The 13,239-nt window shown below is 42.1% G+C and overlaps 2 long non-coding RNA genes across 2 annotated transcripts in view; one reads left to right on the top strand and one right to left on the bottom strand.

Moving 5' to 3' along the window:
- Nucleotides 1-13,163, top strand: part of LOC117063234 — a 244,373-nt gene extending 231,210 nt beyond the window's left edge. The window contains exon 6 of the long non-coding RNA XR_004428825.1: nt 12,966-13,163. This is a non-coding gene — a long non-coding RNA (uncharacterized LOC117063234). The remainder of the gene's footprint in view (nt 1-12,965) is intronic.
- LOC117063235 lies at nt 6,144-12,540 on the bottom strand. The gene is made up of 3 exons (XR_004428826.1): nt 12,370-12,540; nt 11,096-11,151; nt 6,144-6,635 (listed from the first exon to the last, which is right to left on the bottom strand). It is a non-coding gene; the product is annotated as an uncharacterized LOC117063235 (long non-coding RNA).
- Nucleotides 13,164-13,239: the final 76 nt, after the last annotated feature.

Genomic DNA, 13,239 nt, shown 5'->3' with positions numbered 1-13,239 from the left:
CAAGAGGTCCAGTTTTTCAAGGGCCTATGACAGAAGTCTGGAGGTAATGAGAAAAGATGCAAACATGATGATTACAAAGGTGGTTCTCAGTGTTTGTTCAGTGAATATTAGGTTGAGCTTTTTCAGCATTTAACTCTTGAAGTTAAGAGTTAAGAGTGGTAAGGGGAGCGCTGAGTGCTGATTCAAAGGCCAGATAGCATTTTGCAGCTGTGGGGCTGCACACTGGGCCCTGACCAATGTACCTCATCCCTGCTCCTGCTGGATTTTAACAGGCACCACAGGGCCCTTGGCTGCTTAGGCAGCCAACTTTGCTAAATTGCTTCATGGTTTCCATGATGTGAGGTGAAGTCCACCACAGCTAGTTAGGCATCTTTGCATTTATTTCCTTCGTGTCCCATTGTAAGTTAAGTGATAAACTAGTACTTCAGGGAGTAAAAAGATGGTTCCTTGCCATGCACACTTTGATCTCACTCTGGTGGGAATCATTCCCTTGCCTTATAACTGGCATCTGAACTGATGATACCAAACTTTGTAAATTTTAAAAATTTTTGTGGTAAAAAACATATAACATAAAATTTACCATCTTAACCATTTCTAAGTGTACAGTTCCGTAGTGTTAAGTATGTTCATATTGTTGTGCAGCCGATCTCCAAAACTTTTTCATCTTGCAAATCTAAAACTATATACCTCTTACTACAATTCTCCATTCTCCCCTTCCCCTAGCCCTGGCAACTACCTTTTACCTTCTGTTTCTGTGAATTTGACCACTCTAGATAACTCTTAAGTGGAATTGTACAGTATTTTTCTTTTTGTAACTGGTTTATTTCACTTTGCATAATGTCATCAAGATTCATCCATGTTGTAGCATGTGTCAGAATTTCCTTCCTTTTAAAGCCTGGACAATATTCCATTGTATGGATAGGCCACATGTTGTTCATTCATTCCTCGAGGGATACTTGGTTGCTTCTACATCCAACTCTGTATTTTGGTATTCAACATAATCTGAGGGGTGATATTGTTCTATTAATATTTCTATAACTATTTGTCCCATGACCTCAATTGTTAATATGAGGCATCTTTGCCCTTCCCAAATCCCTTTACCAATGTTAAGGCAGAGTATCAAATTTGAAATAAGGCAGTAGAATAGCCTCAGTTTTCACTGTCTTGTAAGAGCATTTTCTAAAGGATCCACCCAAAGATGACCTGATTCTCTGGGGGAGTGTATCTTATTTGACATACTATTTGTTACTAATTAAGGCTCACACTCTATGAAATGACATGCTGATTTGTAAGATTTTATTCAATAGTGATGCAAGTGATTTTGGTTTGGTAAAAAAGGATGACTTTAAAGGTTACACTTTTATTGCCAAGTGTAGTATTAACTTGTGTTCTGTCTAATCTAGCAATCTTATTCCAACATTCATTCGCAGATGCCTGCATATATTTAGTTTCTCAAATACTCTTTGCACCAGTTTTATCATTCTGCTCATTACCTCATTGACGAATTACGTAAATATTTGCCACATGCTCATGTTTATATGCAAGCCATAGTTATAACTTTAAAAAATTATGTTTTGAATTTCTTTCCTGCCAGAGTAGCCAGCATAAATAACTGTGTTCCTCATTTCAGTGAAGTTTTTGTTGCTAAGCCTTAGAGGGGCCAGGTGATGTCAGAACAGTTAAGCATGAGACCTGCATTAGGAAAAAGTAGAAAATGGCTTTCAGCTAAATATAATTATAGAATAAGTTCTTTTTTTTTTTTTTTTTAAAGAAGACTGACCAACAACACAACAACGAATTTAGCTTATAAATATGTTCAAGCATTTTAATCTAATACAAGGGCAAAGTAAACCTCTGGGTTGATGTTTGGGCCGAAAACTACCAGCCTCCTCAACTCAACTGTGCAAACATCAGGCCGGAGGCTGCGGAGACCTCAAGGTGTGTTTCCCACAAGGCATAGTAGGGAGGCTGGCTACACTCACACAGATCTGCAGTTGCAATAAATAAAAGGCAAAGTTTCCATAAACTCTGCATTCTCATACCCACCTGCAGCCAAACCTTCTTAATGTGGAGATGTGCCCGTTTCTTGCAAAGGGTTTACTATTATGGTTCTGCTCTGTGCTGGAAAAGTGCAAATGACTGTGGAAAGCAAGCCAAAGAAACAGTTCCTGTTGATTCCTTTCAACTCAGGGGCATGTGTGTGTGCACATATGTGTGTGTGCATGTGCACGCCTGTCTGTGTGGGGGGTGTTACTATACCATACAGACACACAGCCTGGCATTTTAAGTGTCCCAGAAATCAATTTATTCAATATTAGTGAGGAGGGGTAGCTCATTTAAAGGTTAGTCCCTAAAGATAAGGAACATACTCTCAAGGATGGAGGTAATATATCTTAGTTGCCTTCTAATTCCCAGATATTCCTCAAAGACAGACCAGCATCAATTAATCAATGCCTCTCTGAATTCTGCAAAATTTGTTTTTTCTTTTGTCCCATGTGAGAGTGAATGTTAAGATAAATGGTTATTGCTAGACTAAAATTAAAGGAAGTTGAGAAAAGCAAATGATGTATTTCAGTAAGTTAGTAGAAGGCCAGAGGGAATTCTGTTAAAAGCCTCCCCTACAGCTTAATCATTGTCACATTGCAAACTCTACCTTGCTAAAAAGAAACATTTTAAACTATGGCCTCCCTTAATTTTCTCCATCTATGCGTGGGAGCTCTCCTCTGTGAGTTCATCTGTTTGAATTTGACTCTGAATGATTCAATCAGCCAGTGTTGCACCATAATTTGGTAGCCCTTTGGCTAAATGCAAAGGGTTGGTGGTCTCACCCTGGGTATATGCAGACATCTCCCTGGCATTGTTACATTACCCTGTGGAGTCAGGGGATGACAGAGGAAGAAAATTTCTCTGCTGAAGTTAGTGAGGCCCCCTCCATTTCTAGGAAATCCTTCTTAATTTTGTTCTTATAATTTAATGAATCTCTGCTTTTCATGATATCTTTGTATTTAGGGTCATTCCAGTCTTTTAAACAAAATTGGCATACAGCTTTTTATGGGGGGTAATGTTTTCAATTTTCACATCGATGCCATCATATTTCAGGAATAACCACAAGTGGTTAATTCTGTAATTCTTCCAGACATTTTATTTTAAACTTTAAACTTGAGGAAACCATGGTCAGTATCAATAAATGTTTATTGAGTGTCAACTGGGTATGAGCCCTGTCCCTGGCACTTTTAACAGGTCTACTCTGAGAGGTCTGCGTTTCCAAGATGTTCCATTACCTGGTTTGGGAGTCAGCTGAGTCTTAGAATTATTTTAAGTTCCCAGTTTTTAAAGCCATTATCTGTAAGACAAGAGTGCCCAGTAGTTTTCATTTACTAGGAGTTTATTTTGAGCTAGAAACTGTAGTCAAGTGTTTTACATGCATTTTTTAATTTGAATCCTCACACCAATCTGCTGAGTTGGTGCCCTATTCTTCTGAACCCCATTTTAGAGGTGAGAGCACTGAGGCTTGCTGAGAACATGCCATCAGCTCCAGTGACACAGCCAGCGTGGAATCTAGTTTAGTCCAGGTGTGCCAGATTCCACAGTCTCTAGGCTACATTATGTGCAGTCTGCTTTTCGGTGGCCTTTTGTTAATTCCCTCTTGGTGCCCTGATATTTCCGAAGTTAATGTCATTTAGTTATACATTTTAAACCTTAGGAAACCTAGTCTGCATCAACATTTACTAAGTATTGACTGGATCTGCACTCAATATTTTACACATCTGTTTTGCATGGTCAGGATGTCCAAATTATTTCATTAGCTCATTATTTTGGTCAGATGTATTTCTGAAGGGGACTATAATAATGAAAACTAGCTTAAATTCCCAGTTATTCAGGCTATTTCATTTAAAGATGAAAACAACTGGCAGTTTCAGTTCCCCAAGTGTTGAAAAATTGTGGAAAAGAAAAACCCCAAACCAGCTTGTTAACAAACGGCTTAGCGAATGAATCAGTGGGATTGTGTTCTCTCTGGCTCTTTCTGGACGTCTTCTGTGTGTCTCCACAATCTGGGTGCAGTGTGATGCGTTGCTCCACGGAGAAACCACAGTTGAAAGAATAAACAGGGATGACAGAATAAACAGAATAAACCCCGAGTGTGGGGGAAGCTTTGCAAGTCAGGCCCCTTTCACTCACATGCCTGGCCTTCTGGGAATGGGCCCAAAGTTTTCTCTTTGAGAACTGGTGTAAACGGCTTATTGCAGCCAGTTTGTTTGATTTCTCATTGACTAGGGCAGGGTCCTGGGCAGGCACTAGCAGACTGAGGCTGCCTTTGGGGGAGCCTCACAAACTGGGCACTGCTCAGTAAACAAACACATGCACAAATGTGCTGAGGAAAGGGGGGACCCGGCACGGCACACACCCATGAACACACACACAGACTGAGGGAGATGACCTCATAGAGAAGAAAAGAATTTATTGTTGTTGATCATTATGGATTCCACCTCCAATTCAATGACACATTTTTCTAAAAAGATTTCCATTCTTTTGTTTTTGTTTGTTTTTATTTTTATTTTTAGTTCTGGGTATGTGTACAGGATGTGCAGGTTTGTTACAGAGGTAAACATGTGCCATGGTGGTTTGCTGCACCTATCAACCCATCACCTAGGTATTAAGCCCAGCACGCATTAGCTTTGTGTCCTAATGCTCTCCCTCCCCGACCCCGTCTGCCAATAGGCCCCACTATGTGTTGTTCCCTTCCTTGTGTCCATGTGTTCTTATTGTTCAGCTCCCACTTACAAGTGAGAACACAAAGTGTTTAGTTTTCTATTCCTGCGTTAGTTTGCTGAGGATGATGGCTTCCAGCTTCATCTGTGTCCCTGCAAAGGACATGCTCTAATTCCTTTTTATGGCTGCATAGGATTCCATGGTGTATACGTACCACATTTTCTTTATCCGATCTATCACTGATGGGCATTTGGGTTGATTCCATGTCTTTGCTATTTTAAACAGTGCAGCAATGAACATACACGTGCATGTATCTTTGTAATAAAATGATTTATATTCCTTTGGGTATATACCCAGTAATGGGATTGCTGGTTCAAATGGTATTTCTGGCTCTAGATCTTTGAGGAATCACCACACCATCCTCCACAATGGTTAAAGTAATTTACATTCCCACCAACAGTGTAAAAGCATTCCTAAGATTTCCATTTTATGTTTGTCAAGCACTCTTCTTGGAGGAAGACTAAAGGCATACACTGTCCATAAGAACTGAACACTTAGTGCTGTTAAGTAAGTTGGGTTGAGACTGCAAGACAGGGAAATCGCAGAGGCAGTTGATGCAAGTTGTGAAAGGAAAATGGCAGAAGAAATCTTGCATGCCCATGATGGGGGCACTCAGCAGTGGAAATAGCAAAAAGGAGGACCCATTCTACAGCAGACCTGTCTTTTTCAATAGTGCTATTGGGACCTGGGTGCATGGTCTTGCTGAGAAGAGCTACTAATACCACCTGGGAGTGAGTTGAGCCTTAAAGTCCTTGTCTGTGCAGTCTTGTGTTTTGAGCACTTTCCAGATGGTTCAAGAAGTTTGTAGAACTTATTCATAATTTATGTAGCAAAACAGCTACATTTTGGAGCCTTGATAGTAATATCACAGAGTTGGCCTGGAGGAGAGTCAAAGACAGGGACATATGTGTCACCTGGGCTGCTTTGGAGATCTCAGGACTGTGACAGGACAGTGACATCGGCCCCCAACCGTAGATCATCAGTGTGCACTTATAACCTGGGCTCAGACAGATATGCTGATTCCCACGATGGCTGCATCTTGTGTTAATGGCACATAATTCAGCCCCTCACTGAGGCTTTCCTGGAAATCTAACCATGGACTGTATGTGCACTCAGTCCTGGAACTCCCTGTCTGAAAGTGCAAAAATGCCTGTTTTGGTGTTTGTTCATTTGCAGTAGTCGGATGAGCCTCTGTCCTCAGGGTCTCTGTTTCCTTCTTCGTGTCCTGTGTCTCCACACTGCTCCTCTTCAAGTGCCATCTGTGAGACTCAGGGTGATCCCCCGACGTTTACAGTCCTTAGCAGTAGGGTTTTCCCTAGTAGTAAATGGGAGAGAATCCTGATTTCTAGTTACCAGGAAGCAGAAGTATGGCTGAGAGACACTGAAACTCAAGGTCAAGTCTTGCAGGAAGGGAAGAGAATAGCAAGTTGAGCCCTGGCTGATTCAGAGTCCTTTATACTATTGAGATGTACACATTCTTTTTGGATTATATCACCTGAAAAAGCATGAGGTTTCCACCGTGACATTTATTGTGTTGTCCTTGAAACTCAGAATATTGAGAATGTGGCTGTTAACCAAAGCCTCCTGAACTGAAGGAAGTCTTTTCTTGTACAGTGTGTGAAAGCAGAGAGGAGCTGTTCATTGTAGCCTTTGAAGATCACTTCTTAATTTCCCCCTGTGTTCTTATTCTCTAACGATGTGCTTCACTCTTCTTTGGAGAGGAGCCTCCTCTGTGCTGTTTGAGATCAGTACTTCCTACTTAGAGAAGTTCTCCTGCTGGATCTAAATGGATCTCACCGTATGAAAGGAGCACCAGAGCCCTGTAGGAAGGCCAGGGCTCTATTTATTTACATTCGAGGTGGTGGCTGTGGAGAAGGAAGATTCAAAACACACAAAGTTATGTATGAATTATGATGTGATATGTTCAGCTTTTAGCTCTCTACTGGGCAGCACTTCAAAGTTTGTTTTCAATGGATTTTCTTCAGGGGGGCCACACCAGCATCCTCCAAATGGGACTCTGAGGATGCTTCCCATCTTACATCACTCACAGATCACTGCCAGAGCAACAAGAAACAGAAACCCTAAAATTTACAGTTTACCCGCTTTGATGTAAGGTGCGGTGGGGACATGAAGCCCAGGCCTCTGAGTAGGACGTAGTTGGATTGGCACAGAAAGCAAACTCTTCTTACTTTCCTCAAGAAGGAAAACTACACTAGCAAATTAAAAATATTAGCAAGCTTCTACTCAGATACATTTAGCTTGATTTGGGTCAAGGTGGGGGAAGGGAAGAGTAAGGAATTCAAACAGCCTGTGCCAAGGATTTGCTGAACATGTTCTTTAAAAAAAATGCTGACGGGCATTAAATGAAGTAACAACCGCAGATTACACTGCTGCTAATATTTGACTAAAAGCTAACTGAGGGCTCTAAGTGACTCCTGTTAATTTACAGATCACGCCAGTAACAGTCCCTGGGGACTGGGGCTGCTGAAGGTGGGAGATTCGTTTTATAGCCAGAAGCCACGTTTTTAATTTTAGAAAAAGAAAACGGAAGCTGTAGGAACTGATTTAGAAACTTCAGAGGGAGAGAGAGAAAAAGAGAAGGAGAGAGGGGAGGGAGGAAAGAGAAACAAAGAATGAGAGGTATAGGGGGGATGAATTGAATGTCTTTGCTGGGCTTGGGATAGAAAAGTGGCTAACAAAAAAAACAGCAAGAAACACATCTAACTTTAAATAACTCTTCCAGGAGGAGAGAGTGTGCTAGGATCAAGAGTTAACTATTCCTGTGGGGTAGGGGTCTTAAATTCAAGACTGTGCCAGGGGCTCCATCGACCCCCAAATTAAAGAGTATAAACTGCCTCATGTTATCAAATAAAATTGATTTAATTTTGCAACATTTAGCTTCAAGTTAAAATTTAAATGTATGGTTGTACAGTAAATGATTTTAAAATGATAGTCCCTCCAGCATAGCCCCGCTTGACACAATTTTAAATGCTTTTTAAATGGGATGTGTAGTTTATTTAGTACATAGCAGCTGATGTCCTTAGATTGGGTTTTCATCATGTATTTTAATTTACTAAGGCTGGGATGACCACAATTCAATGGAACGGAATGGGCTACTTCAGCACTTTTTACTGCAATTTTCCATATAATATCTAAAAGTCACCCTGCAACACACACAGGCTATGTTTATGAAAGCAAGGCTTTAACCCTTGCATTTTTCTATGTTTGAATAATTTTCTTAATAAGGCAGAAAAGGTTTGCAAATTTGCACCATGATGTCAGCACGTCATTGTGAAGGAGGTAGGACTGGCCTGCACGTCAGGGATGGAGTCCTGTCCATTTGGTGTTTGCAAACCTTGAGGATCCTCGTGGAAGCCCAGTAACTCCAAAGACCCTTGTTTCTTCCCAAGTTTCTGTCTCCTCTCAGGCAAGGCAAACATATCTGCTGTGCTGGGCCGGTCTTTAGTTTAATCTTAGAGTCTCAAAAACAAACAGTTGTAAGGTCTGGATAACATAGTTATCCATTTCTGTGTTTGCTCAGATGAAACTTTAAAAATGCTAAAAATACCAGGGCAATTTCTCTTAATTGCCCTGGATTATCAGGCTGGAGAAATGGATTGGACAGGTATGTTCTAGTCTATTAAATCTTGTGCTAACTTTACTGATACCGGCTCCTGGACTCTGGCGGCCTATTCTGCTTTTCAGCGTTCTCCAGAAACACTCCCAGCATGTTGGAAACCAAACTGCCTATCTGCAGAGACAGCCCTAACACCAAAACTTTTGCTTTACTAGAGAAGCCAGCAGAGAAAAATAATACTGTTGCATCCTCTCTGACTCAGTTGACTCACTTTATGACTTTTATTGTTGGATTCCAAACTCGATGGCTGACCTGCCTGAGGTCATCAGTCCCGTAGGACTATTTTAAAACTTTGAAAATCACAAGACATTTTCAGTTCTTGCCACTTATGAGTTTGTGCAAATATTCTGATGAGTGATCCTTGAAGATACATTGCTTCTAAATATGAAGGTGTGCCAAGCTCTAGTGAAATTGAAAAAAAAAAAAAGTGGCACTTCAGAATGACCAGAATCAGTAGGCATTGTTTATTACCCTTATCGTCCACATCTGATGTTAAACACAAAGACTAGGAACACCCATGCCTGCCAGGTCAGTTTATTTGTAAACATTGAGGAATGTCTAAGGGGGATTAAGCTTTCATGTATGGAAATGCTTTCTAATTCAAATAACCCACTGTAATTTTTTAAAAAGTGACATGAATTGATGATTGTAGATACTGTCATACTGTATGACCAAACAACATGATTATAATGATATGGCATTTCCTTTCCTTGTCTTTAACAAAACATATGGCTTTAGGTTACATTTATCTGGGTTTTGGTTCTTCTACTTTAACTTGAAAGATGAAATTTATGCAATTTCTCAAGATCCTGAATCACAAAGTTGGGAAATGGCAAATGGTATCCTAATAACAATAATAGCTGAATTGTATTATGTAGCTATTCAGTGACTGCTCTAAACAACAACCCTAGAGGGCAGATACTATTGTTATTCTATTGCAAGTTTAGGAAGTGAGGCAGAGAGAGAAGTCAGGCATCCCCAGTCACATAGCAGTTGATGCAGGAGCGCAGATTCAGCCACACTGCCTGTTTTAATCTAGTTTTGGGCTCTGCCAGCAAGAGGAAATGTTGCCACTCTTTCTTTCCAGGATCAAAGTACATATGCACACTATATTAGCTCCACCGGACTCTGTAATCTAACTTATTTTGGCATGGCAGACCCTTCACGCTAGAGTGGAGGAAGAGGGAATGGATTTATTCTCCATCGTGCCTGAAGAATCCATCTCCTCCTACAATTTAGAACACACATTTTATTTTTAAGAGTGGGCTATTTTATTGGAAAACAATAGTAGCTACACTTAGCTTACTATTAATACATGTCAGAAGTTTTTTGAAGTACTTTCCATTTCTTTTTCATTTTATTCTCACACTATGAAGTAGACAGTATTATCATCTCCATGTTATAAATGGGTATACTGAAACACAGATGAGTCATGTCACTTACTTCTAATTGTCTAATTAGAGGGACACAGAGATGGGCTCACATCCAGGTAGCCAGGTCCCATGGTCCATGCTCTTAACACTACACTCTCTTTCCAATGAGCTGATAACTAGTCAGGTGATTCGAGTGTTAGCAGTAAAATGATCTGGACTGAGTTCTATCACAGCTGATAGAATTGCAGAATTATCCATTTTATCATTAACAAAAGCAGTGCTGCCCCCCATTTCTACCACTGTCATCGTAGAACATTCCAGAAGAAAGGTCCTAGGAGGATCTATAGAGGCTTGTGTTGTTCTCCCAGCATCTCAGACTGTGTGATATCTAACTCTTACTTCCCTTTTTTATACCTTGGTTCTCCTGCCTTGGAATAATAAACCCAATAACAATAGCCTCTTTTTATTTGTGGTGTTTTCCAGTTTACAAAGCGATTTCTCACATTGGGTAATGTGAACCTCACTATGGTTCTATAGGGTGTGTTCAACCTTCATTGTATTGATGAGGAAACTGTACTTCAGGAACACCCAAGGCCACAAAACTGGTCAAAACGGGCTGGACGCGGTGGCTCACACCTGTAATCCCAGCACTTTGGGAGGCTGAGGTGGGTAGATCATGAGGTCAGGAGTTCAAGACCAGCCTGGCCAAGATGGTGAAACCCTGTCTCTACTAAAAATACAAGAAAATTAGCCAGGCGTGGTGGGATGCGCCTGTAATCCCAGATACTCTGGAGGCTGAGGCAGAGATTGCTTAAACCTGGAGGGGCAGAGATTGCAGTGAGCCAAGATCGCACCACTGCACTCCAGCCTAGGTGACAGAGCAAGACTCCATCTCAAAAAAAAAAAAAAAGGTCAAAACGGGCTGGACTTAAAACCTGGCTTTATAATCTCCTATCCCTTATCCCTATTCCCAAATCCTCCTGCAGTGAGAAATAACCTCTCGTAGCAGCCATTTCAGTAGGAGCCAAAGCACTTCACAAAACTCTCTCCTTGTTCTTTGGAACAAGTCTCTATGAAGTGGTCCAAGCAGCCACCAGAACTGGTTGGAGACCACCCACATATGCTGCCCGCACTGTATTTTATGCCTGAACTAACTTGCCATGTAGACATCTTACCGTAGTGGTTGACGATAATGGAACTACTTAGATGAAAGAACACCTAAGGCCCTGGTGGGCTTCTGTTGAACTGTGTGGGTCCATGGCACAGATAGGGCTGCAGTGACAGCACTCTGTGCAGAGGAGAAAAGCGTGCTTACAATAAACGGGCCTTTGGCATCCACCTAGTGCAGATGGAGAGAAGTGTTGCTTTTTCCTAGAGAAAAGAAATGAACAAGACCTGTTGATAGTGAATGAGTTGGGTCCCCATGCTCCCCTTTCTCTGCCATGCCCTGCAGGTGGGATGCTGGCACAGGGAGGATTAGATGTCTAGCCTACTTACTCATTCTACCTTACAGTTCACAAGGATGGAGCTTAGCTGGAGGCTGAATGCTGGAACCCCATCTGAGCATTTCAGAATAGCCTAGGCCGTTTCCACAGGTCTGAATCTGTGACCTAGGGGCAGGCTCTTAGAACAACATATTCTCATATAATGTGACTAAGGTGTCCGTAAGAAAAGCTAACATCCCCTGCTCTAATCAGGCAGAAAGGAGTGAGAGGAGGAAGAGAGAGGAACCTGGAGAAAAAATATGCAATAAAGACCTGTAAAAGGAAAACTCACAAAGCCCTTCTCTGAAGAGCCTTTAAGATGGAGTTTACCAGCACGGTACTAGCAGACACATACGAGCAGGTTAACATCCCTGAAATAAAGCAGGAGCCAGTAATAACAGGGTCGGGCAACAGAAAGCTACAGCTGGTAAGGAAGTCAGCAGCACCACACCATTAGATCCAGCAATTACTTTAGATACAGGGTGGGGTCCCCAGCTCTGCAGCACACACACTCGGGCTGGAGAAACAGGCTCTGCCTCTGGGAAAGCATTCTCCACCCTGGGGTACAGATCCCTGGAGCCTTAAGAAGGCGTTGCAGAAAAATGAAGCGTTATCTCGTCTGAGTCCCCTAGACTGGGTTAGAAGTTGCTTGCCTGATTATTGCACGCAGCTGGAACAGTCTTGGTGTATGGAGGGATCTGGGCTGAAGGGAGAGGGGAGAGGGGAGAGGGGAGAGGGGAGAGGGTACAACTTTGCCGGTTGCAGGGCTGTTTTGAGATAGGGTCCTTGCTACTGTGATTGGAGCCCGGACTTGCAGATCTGCTTGTCATCACTTACCCTCTCTTGGTGGTTTGGGCATGCACTTCTTTGGGGGAACAAACAAAATTTTTAAAGTTCTTGAGTTTGGCAGCAGCAGCCAATCACTTGCCTCCCTGTTACCCTCCTCCCTTTTCTCTAAAGTAGTCAAATGCCAGCTTCTATTTCACTAGTTTCTATTTCTGTGAAAAACATTTCAGAACTGCTTTTCTCATCCTTCCCACTAAAAATCAAACATCCCACCCCGCCACCCTCCTGTTCTGTGCTGGAAGGGTTGGCCCACACTCACCTGATGTGTTCCCTCCTCAGTCGTGGCCAGCACCAGGTGGTTGCTGCCATCAGATGATGTTCTGCCCTGGCAAGCACATGTTTTTAAGTGACTGTGCAGTACCCAGGCTTATAAAAACAAATGCACCCAGACGAAATTCCAGCAGCCCATGGAGATACGCTGAAATTCTCTGACCTTGCTGAGCTGGGCTTTGGCTTCACGCCTCCCCTCAGGCAGACCTGTATACATCTTCATTCATGTGCCTATTTTAGTCATTGCAAAATGCTTTATAATAATTCCAGACATGAAATGTGCACAGGAGGACTCTAGTTTGGAGCACAGGCTTTAGGATCAGAACCTCGGCTTGAATTTTGATGCAATATATCCAGATAAGTAAGTCTTTTTCACCTCTGTGCCACAGTTTTCCCGTCTACAAAATGGGATAGCAGCAACACCTGTCTGGATAGGGGTCTTGTCAGAATTGAATGAGATAAATGTTATGTATTTAGCGCAGTTCCTGGTACATAGACAAACATTAGTTCAATAAAGTTTTGCTAGTATTATCATTTCCTTGTTTTTCCAAAAAGTAGCTAATCTGAGCACACATCTGTTTATAGGAGGAGGTCTGATGGCTGGGAGGATGGGAAGAAGGAACCCACGATGAAGCAAAAGTCACATTTAACTTTGTCCTCACCATTCCTCTCCTGGGCCTGTCCTAAACGGGAAGCTGGGGGAGGATAGAGTGCTGGAATGCTGCAGAAGTCTCATGGGAGGGCGCTTGGTGTTCACCACAGTGTACAGTGTTGCATGACCAGGTTGGCACTTTGCATGTGGGAAACCATCAGAGAATGGTAGGGGATGCTTAAGAGGCATCACTGGAATCCTATGGCA

Source organism: Trachypithecus francoisi, unplaced genomic scaffold (genome assembly GCF_009764315.1).
Source record: "Trachypithecus francoisi isolate TF-2019V2 unplaced genomic scaffold, Tfra_2.0 Lachesis_group18, whole genome shotgun sequence".
NCBI classification, from domain to species: Eukaryota; Metazoa; Chordata; class Mammalia; order Primates; family Cercopithecidae; genus Trachypithecus; species Trachypithecus francoisi.
This window is presented reverse-complemented; position numbering and strand designations above follow the sequence as displayed.